This window comes from Atractosteus spatula, chromosome 5 (assembly GCF_055471065.1).
Source record: "Atractosteus spatula isolate fAtrSpa1 chromosome 5, fAtrSpa1.hap1, whole genome shotgun sequence".
Classification (NCBI taxonomy): Eukaryota; Metazoa; Chordata; class Actinopteri; order Semionotiformes; family Lepisosteidae; genus Atractosteus; species Atractosteus spatula.
In genome coordinates, this window is record NC_142710.1 from 60,776,530 (window position 1) to 60,791,520 (window position 14,991).

At 38.5% G+C, this 14,991-nt stretch overlaps 1 protein-coding gene across 1 annotated transcript in view; it reads right to left on the bottom strand.

Annotated features, from left to right (window-relative positions):
* The window catches only part of plxna1a (plexin A1a), a 273,955-nt gene extending 268,279 nt beyond the window's left edge, over positions 1–5,676 (bottom strand). Inside the window, exon 1 of the mRNA XM_088916177.1 lies at positions 5,537–5,676. The gene's annotated coding sequence lies outside the window, so the exon portion shown is untranslated. The remainder of the gene's footprint in view (positions 1–5,536) is intronic.
* Positions 5,677–14,991: the final 9,315 nt, after the last annotated feature.

Consider the following 14,991-nt stretch of genomic DNA (forward strand, 5'->3'; position numbering starts at 1 on the left):
ATAAGGGATGCCCCTTTCCTAACAATCAACGTTATGTCAATTCTCTTTTCAGGTTTGAAAAAGCTAATGCTAAAGCCAGCAATTAGTGTGAGGCAAGTGTCAACACTGTCATCCATGAACAGCACACCTATTTCTCATTTAGAGTGGGAATAAATTATTGTGCTTTAAACAAGACTGAAGGTTGAGAAAATAAGACATTCAGAGGTGGATACAGCATTCCAATCTCAGACTCAGTGTTACAATCCACAAAGTGAATCTGAAATGCAACAACAGCAGACAATTACAGGACTTTAAAGCAGCCTGATTTCTTCATGTCATCAACCTTGTGCATCACTATAAAGAGGAATTTATAAAACCTCCATACAGTTACATAACTGACCTCCAAAGTAAAGAAACTATTTCAAGTAGTACACTCTCAAAGTACCTTCCATAAATGCTATTAATACTGCAGAAAATAATTAAGAAACACTGTGCTGAACCTTCAAGCTTATTGTGTTATAAAAAGCTGCTTTTACAGAGGCACATTAGACTGGTTGTAGCTGCAATGTTTATATTCAATTTACTGTTCAATTTGTCAGCATTTTCATTTTGCAAGAAAACTTTTTTCTTTTATTCCGTGATCTTTATGGCCTTTTAAGTGGTGCCTGCTTCAAAACACTGCACATAAAAGCATCTGTCATTCAGTACAGCCTGTTTCTTTGCTTTAAATTTGAGTTAAAATAAATAAAAATAGCTATGAAACATGAAATGTTACAGAGAGCCTTGTAAAATTATTTGCTTTACTTAGGGCTTGATTTTTTTAGGAAATGTCCACAAATGTGAACACTTTCAATTCAAAACCAGGAAGGCGCAATGGACTTTTTGAATTTGTGTTTCCAAGGCTTTTGGTTTTAACAGAGTCTCACTGTCAGGAGTCACTATATATGAGATTAAAAAGGGAGGAAACATGTTATGATTTTTTTTAATTAATTTTATAATAAAAAAGTTTATATTGCATCTATCTTTGCAATTCAAAGCTCAGAAAGTTCTAAATGTGACCACTACAATAGCACACCTGCAGTAACAGAATAACTACTTAGAAATGTGGTCCATGAGACAGAGTAGCTATGTCAAATGTGCTCTGGATCAAAGACTCTGGATACATTACAGTGGGATTACAGTCATTACGTATATTTCCACCAAACAGGACTCTGACAATGTCATTCCAGCCTGTGATACCAATTCTAGTTGTATTCTGCATGAGGAAGTCAGCTGTACCTGAATTCAGAGCTATTTTATTAAGGGATTCAGATCAAGGGATAGTTTCAGCTGACAATACTGTTCAGAAACAAGTCAAAAAGAATAGATAATACAGCTGTTTCTGTGTCCTTAGGAGGACTAAAGTAGGTATGTTCAGTTTCAAATGTTAGAGCTTAAAACTCTTTAAACACCTTTAGAACATTTTAATATCAGCCTCCTTGAGTGCTTCTTAGCCTCAGGCCAATGTGAAACTCCAGGGAATACCATCAGCATTTTTAAAACGGAACAGGCAGCATGAATTCTAAACCACATGGACCTCCAAATATTCTCTAAGCAAAGCAAGACAGTACACATATAATACCTGGTGTCCTGGGTGTTTTAAGTTTCCAAATGAATGTTTACAGTTATACCTTAACTAGTGAAAGTAAAGTACTATTCTGATAAACATTTACTGCCTTTTGCATTTTCCATGCTTCATATGGATCAGAGTTATACAGAGCCTTCATTTGTGGACAAGCCTACTTTCCATTTGAAGAGAAACAAAAGGGGGAAACTCCAAGGGATGAAGTACTTAAAGCAAACTGGTTAAAAATGCCTGCCAATCCCAGATATTCCTGAAACGCCAAGCTTAGCAAAGGTTTTCAGACGCCCACCACCTCTGCAATAGTGGGCGTCCTGCAAAAAAATAAGGCAAATCACATTTTTACACTGTGCTACAGTAATGGATAAAAACGAAGCTGTTTTTTCTAACGAGGTACATGTGGAGAAAATGACCAACTATTCAGAAATACCAGAATGGCATTTAAACTCGAGTGGTATGAGATTCCGATAATTATAATACCTTCAGAACTCATGACTTCTCACATTTCAGTCTTTCTGTTCTTGAACACCTGTGTTACGAAACGCAGCAACTTTAGTCCAAGCACTATATCGTCCTCTAGTCTGATTAAAGGCATTTTACTTTCAAGAAAATCGAGATTTAAAGGGATTTTATAGGCAAATGTTGCTGTTTTGTTGTACACGGCACGTAAAGACTTTAAAACTGCAATTCTAACCTACCCTCTTAAATGAAAAAATATAAAACCGGTACCGGTGAATGAATTCAACAGGACAACTGACTTGATAATTCAGAACAATCTCGACACATTTTTGTTTAAAAACGGATGAGAACTCAGTGTAAGGCTTCAATATAAAAGGTCCAGGAAATGATACCATCCTAGTGAAAGCTAGTATTGTATCTATTTGAATATTTGACCATTATTTAAAGTTTTTTTTCAGTCATTACTTAACCGAAGCTGACTGAACAGAATAAGGAAACTAGTTTTCGCTCTTATAAAATCTGTTTAGTAACGTGGCCCCGCAGTTATTTCTGTGCAGACTAAGGGTTTAACAAATGCACTCCCCTTACATGTATTCTACAATTATCAACTTTGAGTTACAGTAGCTGTCATTTGACCTTTTTCAAATTTAGCAGCACATAACCTCAAAAATACGGAAAGCTGTGAAACGGGGTGTGCACTGGCTTTCAGCTTGCATTTGTGTGCGAGTAGTAAGAAATCTTGGCAGTAGACCCACCGGCCACAAGAACGTAGGACAGTGTTACTGTATCCATCGATGATTTTAAACAAAAAATACAGCGCTGTGTTCTTTAAATTGTTTACGTATAGATGCGATGGTCATTGTAACGCGAAACGCAAACAAGTTCCGAAATCGTTAAAACGTGTTTCACACATTTGACTGCACGTCAAACACACACTGACACAGAGCTCCGCGCTTGTTGTACCATTTAGCTGCTCTCTTCTGTCCCACAAAAAAACTCTCTCAGCAAGCCTATATAGTTCACTACCCTTAAACCCGAGTAACAGTGCATTGAAACCGCATGGGGATTAAGCACCGGGCTTTTAGGTCTCACACAGTTCCAAGGTGTCCCGTGTTCAACATAATACAAAGGTTATACAGCGAACAATAAGGGCCAACGGGATGCTATACCTAAAAATCATACATTTTAACCCCGTATATGATTTACAAGTTGAAAGTGGATCTACCGCTCTTTTTTTGTCAAAGCAAACATTATTATTGTTGGGGTTTTTTTTCCCACACGCTAAGGGTTACAAACTTATCAGAGGGATCATCATGCAAGTTGCAAAAAAAAAAAACCTGCTTGTGTCAAGCTTAGACTGCAGACAAACCGCCCTAACGTATTCAGCTCGCCCGGCTCCCCAGAAGCCTTATCTTGGAGACGGATCTGCTGGGTAGCGCGTCTATGCTCTTTAACCAAATTAACCTGACAGAAATCTTGAAATTCGAGTGTACAACCTGTCAATTAACCGCACTGCCCTTTCGTTTTACCCGAAATGTTAAGGTTGGTTTATAACTCGTCTGTACACTTGCTACAAGCATGCTTAACTTCCATCAACGGCTCGTATTGAGGTTTGCTGGGTAAGTCTGCGTCCTTTTGCAAGACATTAGAACTTTTCCGCACATTTCCAAGACATGCAATTCGCAGTACCCCCCCCCAAAAAAAAACAGACAATATAATAAGAGGCTTAGAAAACGCTTTCAGTAGAACAACCATTCTAATGTCCTTACGAAAACCGAAAAAAACAAGTTTGCTTCTAGATCAAATGGTAACTGCACTGGACGTTTTCACGTCCAGCTCGAAAAATCCCCCGAAAACGAAGATTCCATCATGCATTTCAGTATTGAATCCATTGAATACGCCCCACGTATTTGCCTGTAAATATATTTGAATACACATTAGCCGTGCTCAACACAATACAGCGAGCTACTTTGGATAATGGTCTCTTGCTTTTAGTTTACGGAACCGCTTCCAAAGCAGCGTGTTAAGCCACTTATTCAGTGGTCCACACACAAATTCAAGACGCCGCAACACGGGATACATGCAAGGAATTAAATAACGAGGCGTGTTTCTATCTGTGCGATATTCCAAGTTTAAAAAGCGGAATCCTAGCCTTCGTTTTGCGAACGTAACGTGCCGATGCAAGTCCGATTTCGCAGCTCTTAACCGGCACTACACACCCCCGGAGCACCCACATGTAGATTCACTACGTCTGTAGCCTTAACGTACTGCAATACGGTATTTCAAAGACCGCCGACCCTCAGGAAACTGGAAAGGCTAACGGAGTTACATCACTTTAAAACGGGAGAGGTTTCTTCTACTGATCGTGTGCGAAGCGGTCAGATCACATTGGGAATAAGCCTAACGTTACCGTTCCTAACCATTTTAGGACTAACAGGACATCGATTTTTAGCAAGCCATCATCAAAAGGTCCCGTGAGAAATCCCCCGACTCTCTCAAAGTGTATTCTTTTTTATATATCCACACATACAAGCTTGCTTACTCGCATTTCCACCGCCTTACAACAGTGAACCAAAACCCCTTAAATCTGCCAACTACGGTGCTGCAGCAAGACCGATGTTACTCTTCCTTTATAACATTTAATTACTAAGCCAAACCCGTTTTTTTCTGTTCCCATCTGCAATATTCCGACTCTTTTTTTTCTTGCAACGCTTCTCTAAAGCCGCCTTCCAACTCCACTTTTCTCTTTCTAACATCTATTTATTGTGCCGGTTCGCTACAGCCTCGTAAACAAACTGAGGATGTTTTGGTTTTTTTTTTAAACAATGTTTCACACGCCTCGCCTGTAGGTTTTCACAGAAGTACATATTCGCGTTAAACGCAGTGCCTTACTGAAGCACAGATGAAACTGAGCAGTAATAGCTGAAGGCTGACAAAATAGCGTAAGAGACCAGCAAACATTTAAAGTGAACGTTTACCTAGGTGGTTTCTAGGTATGTGTTAGGTAGATAATTCTTTCAAATTGTTGTAGGTATTCCGGAGAACAGCTATTTTATTTTTTAAAAAAATACACACATTAAAGCGGCAATCCGCTCCTTCTGAAGCAACACACCACGATACCACGCTACCACTGTCTTTAAAACAAGGAGCCGCAGCCTGCGTTCGACTTTGACAAGTCTATCTGGGCTTGTTTCAAAAGATGAACAAGAATGATAAAACTACACGGCGTCTGTTCAACTTTAACGCACGAAGGCGGCATCAAAGTGCGCACCGCATTCCCACAGCTTTGTCTCTGAAAGAGCACGCTTGTTTTGTAAATCCCTCAAGATAATGTAGCGCGTTAGGGATTAGAAACTGTTGGGAGATGGACACCGGCGGAAAAGGAAGTCTTAAGAAAGGGGGGAATACCTCCCAATTTCCAAAGTCAAAAAACGGGTTAAAAGAGCGAGAGAACTGTAGCCGAACCTTGTTACTCACCGATTAAAGCGATCCTCGGGTGGGATATCCTTGCCATAATTACATTCCCAAACTCGCGGACCCTTCTCTCGCTTCTGGTGAAGTCACAGCTCGGAGCTCCTCGCAACAGTGTGGCTGCTGCTCCCCAGCATGAATGGAGTGGAATGCAGCCCGAGCTTCCGAAGGCAGCCCAGCCTCGTTCTGAAGGATCAATGTGGGACTGCGCCGAGAGAGAGGGGGGGGGGGGGGGAAATAATAAATTCCCCGAGTTATCCTGCAGGGGGCGTGCATGGCTGGAGCTGGCATTCCAGGAAAGGCAGCGGTGCCTCTTAAAAGGGCAACGACTGTGAGTTTTCGCAGTCGAGGTAACCGCGCAAGGGAGTTCGCCTTCCTATCTGCTGTAGCCCTCCGACAGTGTACAAGGGAATACTTCAGTATTATTAAACGTGAAAAAAAATATTTGCATCGACTTAAAGGTTGTAGTGCTCTGCGACACCCACTGTCTCATCGGACTGGATTGTAAGGGTGTAACTGCGACCAGCATCCACGTGGTAGATGAAAGTGATGCTCCCTATGTAAATATGAAGTATGTTGAAAACAAGCTGTAAACAGAGAAAGGTCTTATTTGCATTGCGGGAGAATCTAAACCCAGTTTATAACATCATATTATCTCAGGTGCGGTAATGAAGATTGTGTAAACCCTTCACATGAGTTTGTCAACGCAGGGACTCAACTGTGACGCCAAAAAAGAGCTTGAGTAAACTACCTCTGTTCACTCTTCAGTAACTAATTGTATCTTATAGGGGGGAAAAAATACCCTTCCAGAAAACATTTCTTAAAAGGGCAACACTACCTCTTTCAGTGTTTCACGCTTTACATCCTCGCCGGTGTCTTATAAGAATAGTGCAGATTTCTTTTTTTTCCGGGAGGCACCACTGCTACCACCTTAAAGAGGAACGCAGGTCCCGGAAAATATTGTAATACGCAATATCACGATTTATTTACCACCTACACTTCAGACTACGAAAGAGAGAGGCGTAGCTTCAGCAAAGGCTGCGTTGAGATGGTTTTCCTGCTCGTCTTTTTTTGCCTCTCATTAGGACGACAGTAAGAGCTCCATTATAATAATGAAATCCATATTAAACGTTATTAACACCCACTCTTCTGTACGTGTGTCCATAAGAGAAACATGGAAGGGCGCGGTCCTGGAAGAGAGCAGTGTCTCAGAGCAATACCTGAGCTCATCTGATCCAATGGGCCTGCTTAGTGATAAGTTGGAGAGAATTAAAAACCTACAGATGCTAAGTGGCATGAGATGGACATTAGTTCTTCACTGCACCTTTGACAGTTACTGTACGTTCCCCTGATGTAGTAAAAGTGTGAAGTGTAATTTCTGGGGTGCTATCTTCAAGGAGTGTGAATTCCCCCCCCCCCATGTTAGAGTCCAGGTGCTCCAGTCTCCTCCCACAGTCCAGAGACATACTGGTAGGTTAATTGTCTTCTGGAATAATTGGCCTTGGTATGAGTGTGTGCATGTCTATGCTTGTGTGCGTATGTCTACATGGCAATGGTATGGCGTCCCAGCCAGGGTATACCCTGCCTCTGCGACCCTGAATTGGAAGAAGTGGTTAGAAAATGGATGGATGTCTAGCTGTCACAGTAAACTGGTACAAAATGGCTGTTCTGTTCCACACTTAGGGTGCCTGAACTTTAAGTCATCAAGGTAATGCTGAAATTGCTGTTTAAAGTAAATTAATTGCTTTAAGTGGTACTATCCACCTGTTACAGGGTTAGATTTAAGCCAAAGGCCAGTTTTTATTTTGTGAAGATGTTATCCATGTAACAGCATTGGTAAATTTCTGAGAATCCACAAGAACATTTGCAATTATTGATATGAGGATGTTCCTAATTTGGAATAGGTTTACACAGAGATGGTTTTTAACAAAGCCATGGACAGAAATGTATACTCTTTCCTGTCTTTCCAATACTAAATGCTTTCATTTACATGGAAATTATCACCACTTAGGAATTTAGATATGTGCTATAAATGCAAATGCTCTCAAGCTCAACACCTGTACTTTTCAATCACTCTGTTGTGTGAAATATTTAAATTTGAAATTACAAAGTCAGTGTTACCAAAAATGAAAATATAATTTTCTAGCAGCTTCTGAAAATTCTTGTTAACAACGTTCTCCATTTTCTCATCAATTTTATTTGATAAACTTTATTAAAAGATTAAGCTTCCAACTGATTTTTTAAAAACATTTATATATTTTGTTAATACGTTTTTTCATGTAATACATGCGAAAAGGCGGAGAAGAATTTTCAGATGAAGTATGCAAGTACATGTTAGCATTTAAATATACATACTGAAGTATTATTGCAGTAATCGTACCAATGTGAATTAATAATTCTGGACTGAAGAGTTAGAAGTGCATGCTGTACATTAATTTTTCCATTACTGCACAACTGTTCATAGTATCAGCCTTTTTATAGGAAACGGAATCCCTGAATGTGCTCTGACTCTTTATTGAGCAGGCATGATCTAGATAAATTCAGCTGATTAACATTTTTTCGTCAACAGGGTGGATCAACAGGGGATCCACAGTTGGAAGCAATACAAGCTGTACATCTGTGATGCAGGCTTTGCAACTCTATTGCAGATGTGGTGTTGTGGGATTCTGTCCCATTCCTTTCATAAAGCCTGGCCAAGCATGTGCCTTTTCACTGGTCTTTAGACCCTATTGTCTTGCGTCATCATAAACTCATCCCACAGACGTTCAATACGGCTCAAATCTGGTGAGCAGGACATCCACCACATTAATTCTCACATTCTCATCTCGCAAGAAAGGCATTGTTATACAAGCAGCATTAGGGTGTCTCTAGTTTTACTGGAGTATTCTCAAATCAGGATGAGTTCAGTTCACAGGAGCAGCAACAGGTGAGGTCTCAGGATTTGATCGGTAGGGCACCACATAGTAAGTTTGCCATCAATTAGTAAAAAGTGGAGATCTGTAACTAGCTCAACATGATCATTAATTAGACACTCTAGCCCAGCCCATCTTACTTCAAGTTCCCTATAGATTGGCCTGTTGTATACAACATTAAATTGCTGTGCACATCTGCACCCCACTTGCTGATTTGGTCAACCCCAAACCCTGACTCATAAAAATATATTTATCAACATGCAGAGGATAAATCCAGTTTGTGCTGATGCATACATCTCTGCTAGATTTAATTGCAGTATAAGTCCTTTCTTTAAAAAAATAAAGTTTTAAACAAAGTCTTTTGTTGATCAGTATTCCTGAGGTATTCTGGGTTATAGAGTCATATGTTTCATCGTACTCTATCAGCCCCTTACAAGACCAGTTATAGACCAGTTACCATGAGAGCAGATCAGCAACATGAGTAAAAGTCAGATCCTTTTGAAGAATAGAATTCTAAAACAAATACCGCACAGAAAGCAAATCACAGAATGCTACAGTCTATAAGATAATGCTGTGAAGATACTTTATGTTACTCAAGGTAACAAAAACAACACATTATGTTCCACTTAAAATGTCCAAATTCCCAAAATGCAAACATGCAGAACTTCTCACTGACACAAAGGAAACTAGAAAAGAAGTTGTGTTAGCTCTTCTCTTCTTTTATTAATGATTATTATTGATTACAGGAACATAGTTTTAATGCAGTAATAAGAATGTTGTCTTACCATTTACAGTTGAAAACAGTCTGAGATATGTTGCACATGACTCAGAGAGAAACTGCTCTTCATGTGAGGTGCTGTGGTGCTTGTGGTAAGTTGACGTCTGCATTAAGGGCTTTGATTTTACATCCTGTTGCACCACCGCTGCACCACTAGGTATTCTGCATGCAGTGAAATTAACTCAGCAGCCAGCAACAACGAAGGTCCCAGAGCACAATGAAACAAGCCACGAAACAAGCTGAGCAAGCAATCATACATCAAGATGAAGGGTGTTGGGGGAGTAAAACAGACTTTGACCCAAATTAAGTTACCAGGGTTTTAGGCAGGCCATATTTATAAATGTTTCGGGATTTTGCCAATATATTGCACAGGGATTAAAAACTCTGCTCCTGTGAAACAGTCCATCATTTCTTGAAGATCCACAGAGTGAACAACATCAGAATTCAATGTGTTTTCCAAAACAGAGCATCTGGTTGCAGTGTGCAGTAGTTTCACTTGTCACCATGGTGGATCAGGCTAAATCTTTTCTAGTAGATTAGTCATTCCTACTCCTTGTTCAGCAATCTCCCACGTACAGTACTGTACACTTAGCAGGCTACCTTGCCCCTTCTGGCGAAGCACTTTAACCAGAAATGTCAGGATTTTTTACTTTTCTCTCACCATGTTCCGCCACGTCCTCAAATCCAATGCAATCCTGCCTCGCTTCTGCTTTTTGCAGTGCTGCTATTCGACTTCAATGCATGGATATTTTTGGGAAGCACTGGGGTGAGGTGGTTAGCACAGCTGCTTTGAAGGGCCTGGGTTTGAATTCCTGCTTTTGATGCCTGTTTGCGTGGAGTCTGCATGCCCTGTGTCTATGCGGTTTTCTGCTAGGTGCTTCAATTTCCTCCCCTCCTCCTTCAAACAGGCGGATTATGGCTCCTTTAATTTCTCCCTGAGCAACAACGGGGTTATTCCCAGTTGGACCAACACTGATTATATGATTAAAACAGAACAAATAAGACTGATAGGCCAAATGAGCCAAATTGCTTCCTCATTCGGAACCATGCTGATATAGTGTTTGCCTTGCATTTAATTTGGTAATTTTTAGTCGTAAAACTGTACTGTGGTTTATACCTAACTATCTATAACTTATCATAATGCAAGAGAAATAATATTATAGCGTTTGTATTGCTGTCATATACAGTACTCAAATACCAATGAAAATATGTTGCTGGTCCAGAGGGAAGAGAGACACCTATTGGTACACTAGCACCTCTTCCAGCAGCAACCTGATGTATCATAGAGCCTTCCAAGTTTCAAGGCCCATCTTTATGAGCTGCTGAGACCTGATGAAATCAGCTTCAAGGGTGATTAACTGCTGAGCTACACTCAGATTGTTCCCTGAATTAATTCACTTTTGTTGCTCAAATTTCAGTGCACATAAGGCCATTGTTTCTGGCTGTGTGGTGCAGGTTTGTTATTTTCAAGAAGAGCAAGTGTTTTTCCCCTCTGAATCGATAGGTGCATGTTCATTTACATACATAATTTAAAAATTAGTCATGAGAACGTACGCTTTTGAATTATGTGGGGATCCCAACAGGTAAAGGCATTTAAAACAATATTGATAAGTATATGAACCCTTAAATATTCCTAGATATGCAAACCTATATCCAAGGCCCTTTAAACCAGAGTAGAATTAATCTCTTTTTTTTTATTAAACAAAAAAAATGCCATAAATTCCAAAGTAGGTTGTACTGTATATATTTCTTCCTTCATTTCAAATGCAAGACACTTTCTACAGAAGGAGGCTTTGAAAGGGTCAGGAGGGCTGTTTCATAGATTGGTGCAACATGAAAAGCAAAAATTAATTGGCTGCAGGTTTAGGTACATCTTTACACAGGCCTCAATTAATAAGTAAGCATCTGTGGCTTTGAGGTGTGCATTTAAGTAATTCATTGTGGCCTCCTGAATTAAAAAGAAGCCCGCTATTGCTTCTGAAAGCTGATTATATTTTGCCCTGGTTGACAGAACCAAAAATTCTAGAATTTACATGTCCTGTCACGTAAAATCGTAAATCACTGAGGGTTTTGGTTATTATATATATACAGTATAATGTGTACGCTTTGTACTGTATGTATGGATGTAAGTTCGCATCCAAAGACGATGACACGGATTTTCAGCCATTTATGTTATATATACATTTTATTTTTCTTTTAGGACTGACATAAAAAAAAACCTCGTTTTTAGACCAGGGATTAAACCGAGATTTTCTGACTTTTCAAGAAAGATCTGCAATTTTAAAAGAAGCGCTGGGCGGCAGATTGCTGTCTAGCTACCAGGTAAACGCAACTTCAGAGTAAAATGGTGGGCTTTGCAAATCCCCTCCAGCAATATTATCCTTCATATCTCAAAATCTTTGACTATATCCCTGTAAGCTGTCAGAACTTTGCAAAGGACGGAGGCATGAAACAGATGTTGCATCTCAATGGATCTTTACAGTCAAATACCAGCAGATATTTTTTAGAACAGTCTCCGCTATGAAATAATACTCGCTATGAAGGCCAACATGTGTTATTAAATAATAGAAAGAGTGGCAGCTCAGGAAGAGCTTAGGACTTCCCAAGAAAAAATGAAAAGTTTTTTTGTTAAAAAAAACTCCATTGTTGATGTATTGTTTCCGACAACGGATTATACAACCATTTGTTTTCATTTTCTTCAGCTTTTGCTGAAACACCGGGGGGAAGGAGGAAAAAAAACGACCCCTCTATGCACATTATAGAATCTCCTGTACATCTAAAGTCGTTTTATTATGTCATCGGAGAGTTTATTAACCAAAAAGAACAAGAAACCAGTCTGTGGGAGTGAGGTATCAATCCATGAGCAAATAAAAAAAACGTAGTGTTTCAATATGAACCTTGTGCTGTAGTGTAAGTTCACTTCCGTAAGATCAGAATATGGACATTATCAAGTAAAAGTAAAAGACGGAATAATATTTTGGCAAATGCAGTATTGGAATAGACGTGGTTCTATTACTGTCACAGGGACATTATCCAGCATAATAATTGTTTCAATATGCGAGGAGACATGCGATAAATTTGTAACAGAAGCCCCAGGAACTTACTTGGGCATGGAAAGGTTATTCAAAAGTAAATTATTTAGTACTGTGTTGCTTTAAAGCGACTATTTGTAAATGGGTTTTAAACAAAATGCTTGAAATAAATAATGATTATTTGATACAGTAGGCTTTACAGTAGTTTAAATAGCACAAAGCGCAACAGGATAAATTGGAGTGACACATACAGTACAGTACTGTAAAGTACAATTGTATTTTGATATTTATTGCAATGTTTAAAATAACTATAGAATATATTGATATCTGCAATATATTGTAAAATATTGTATTATTAACAGCATTCTAAAATCTAATTAATAATAACTTAATAACTATGCCGGAAGAACAATGAAAATGTTACAGGACTAAAACAAGTCAATGGATAAAAAAAAACCCACAATGCTGTAGGACAAAGGTATTTATTTGGTTCGGTCCTACAGCATGGAAAGAATTTTTCGTTGTTATTTTAGCCATAGTTATTAAATTTACATGATCTTTTTCTACGTGTATTTTCAAACAATTGTAAATGTGTGAATGCAGAGAGCGTAAATTGCAAGGGAATTTATATTTACTTTATAATGAGAAAAAAGCTGCATCTTGTGGCAATTTCTTTTTTATATACTATTAAGCATTGTCTTTAGGTCCTCAGCACTCCGCTACTTCTATAATCACTTTAGATGGTTTATATCCCTGGTTGTCTTGGCAACCGTGCAGTAACCACCGTGTGAGGTCCGAGGCAGGTGACAAAAATACAAAATGGGGATGATTTAACAAATGTAAAAAAAAAAATCGATATATGTATATACTGCATACTCTTGTTCTTTGGAGCAGCATGAATGTTGTAACAAATTTTGTGTGATTTATTCATTGTGGCAAAACAATACATTGTGGTAGTTATTTTTGGAAATATTAAGTCATTGAATGAGAGTTCTCTTGAGTGAAAATTGCGCACTTATGCAACAAATATAGCTTTGTGAAATTTGTAACTAGTGCCAGGTTGACTGTGTAGAACTGTGATATTTCTATACCACATTTTAATATATTCATGCTCAGAGAAACAACCTATCATATACCCTGTTATTTGTTTCCTTATAAGATGCAGAAAATTTGTCCATATCCACACAGAGCCATAAACTATAAAAAGTAGGGAACGTAGTTGATAAATCTAGTATCAAAACAGTGTTTTATAGATTTGAAGCAGTGATGTGTTTCTGTGAGCATACACATAGTTCAGAACTGTAGGGGATATCTTGAGAAATCACTCATTGATGCTTCTCATTGAAACAAAGGTGTTGGTTATTTTTGACATTGTACTATATAACACCTGCCTTCTTCAGAAATACTCTGAGGTATAGCACTTCTGTATGTTTCCTGTCTTGCTGAGTGCATGTGTTGCTCAATTTATATGCTCTTTTTAAACACCCAGTCATAATTAAAATCTGTACTGCACAAAAAGCAAAAAATGAATAAGTAATAAATGTTTTTCGGTACAACATAATATTGTTTTAACTTCCTCAAGTTCTCTTATTTGGTAATAGCCTGAAGGTAGCTTTCAAAAGGAAGCAGGAAATCATAATACTGCTCTATGTAGCTGCATTTAATCTTTTCATTTTCCTTTAATACCTTTCATCATGGTTTAGATTACAGGAATATTTTTAAGGTTATGTTTTATTCAAATGGACAATTCCATCATTCTGAGGAAAAAAAACCTTTCCTTTACTAAGTGTGAATTTATCAGTTTGGTAGGTCAAATACTTTAGTGTCAGTCATTATCACTCTTTCCTGTTGACAGCTTATGTTAAACAGAACTTCTGTTTCATTTAGGGGCAATTACAGTATGTCTTAAGTTTCCTGTGTTGTCCTCAGGCAGCGGTAAAAATCTTTTGCAGTTCTTCTTGAATTGCACAACAAATCATGGGTCAATGTTTAAAGTATCTTAACACAGTAGCCATCATCACCACACCATTTATTTTATTCCATTATATTATGAAGCATGTCAATTGTGATAACATTCTCACTTACAATGATGGCCTGGAGGCCCATTTATATACGAGGGACTTGAGCCAAATACTTTGCTCCAGGATATATTGTAACAACAGTGTCCCGCCCAGAATTTGAACTTATACCCCTCTGGTCTGGAGTTTAGCAACCCAATCACCCCTCCACTCCACTGCCTTCTTCAGCACTTGCATTTGTTGATAATATGATGTCCAAGTATATATGTTTTAGAAACTGTTTAGTCCTTTCATTGTTTTTGTCTGTGCAACAATGATGTAAGCCTCTTGACTATCAACATTGCAGATTAGAATTTGTTCTTGACTTATCTAGTTAAACCGCTGATTCACAGCATAGCTGACTCTGAATCCATGTAAAAAAAAATCACTGTTTTACAATACATTCTTTTCCTTGGATACCTTTGAATTTTATCAGCTGCTTCTTACTGCTGAAAAAGTGGATCATACAGATCTTTAGTAAACAAACCATTGCTTACAGCTAGTGCAAAGTCTGTATTCCTACAAATGCTGATTTCACACACTATAGGTAAAGAAGTCAACTGTTTTTTTCTCAAAGCATCTATGGGCATCCTTTGAAATAGCACAGGGCTACACTGCCTGATAAAAAAGAGAAGCTGCAGATGTAGCCAAAGAGAACTGGATTTTCCAAATAAAAGCATGG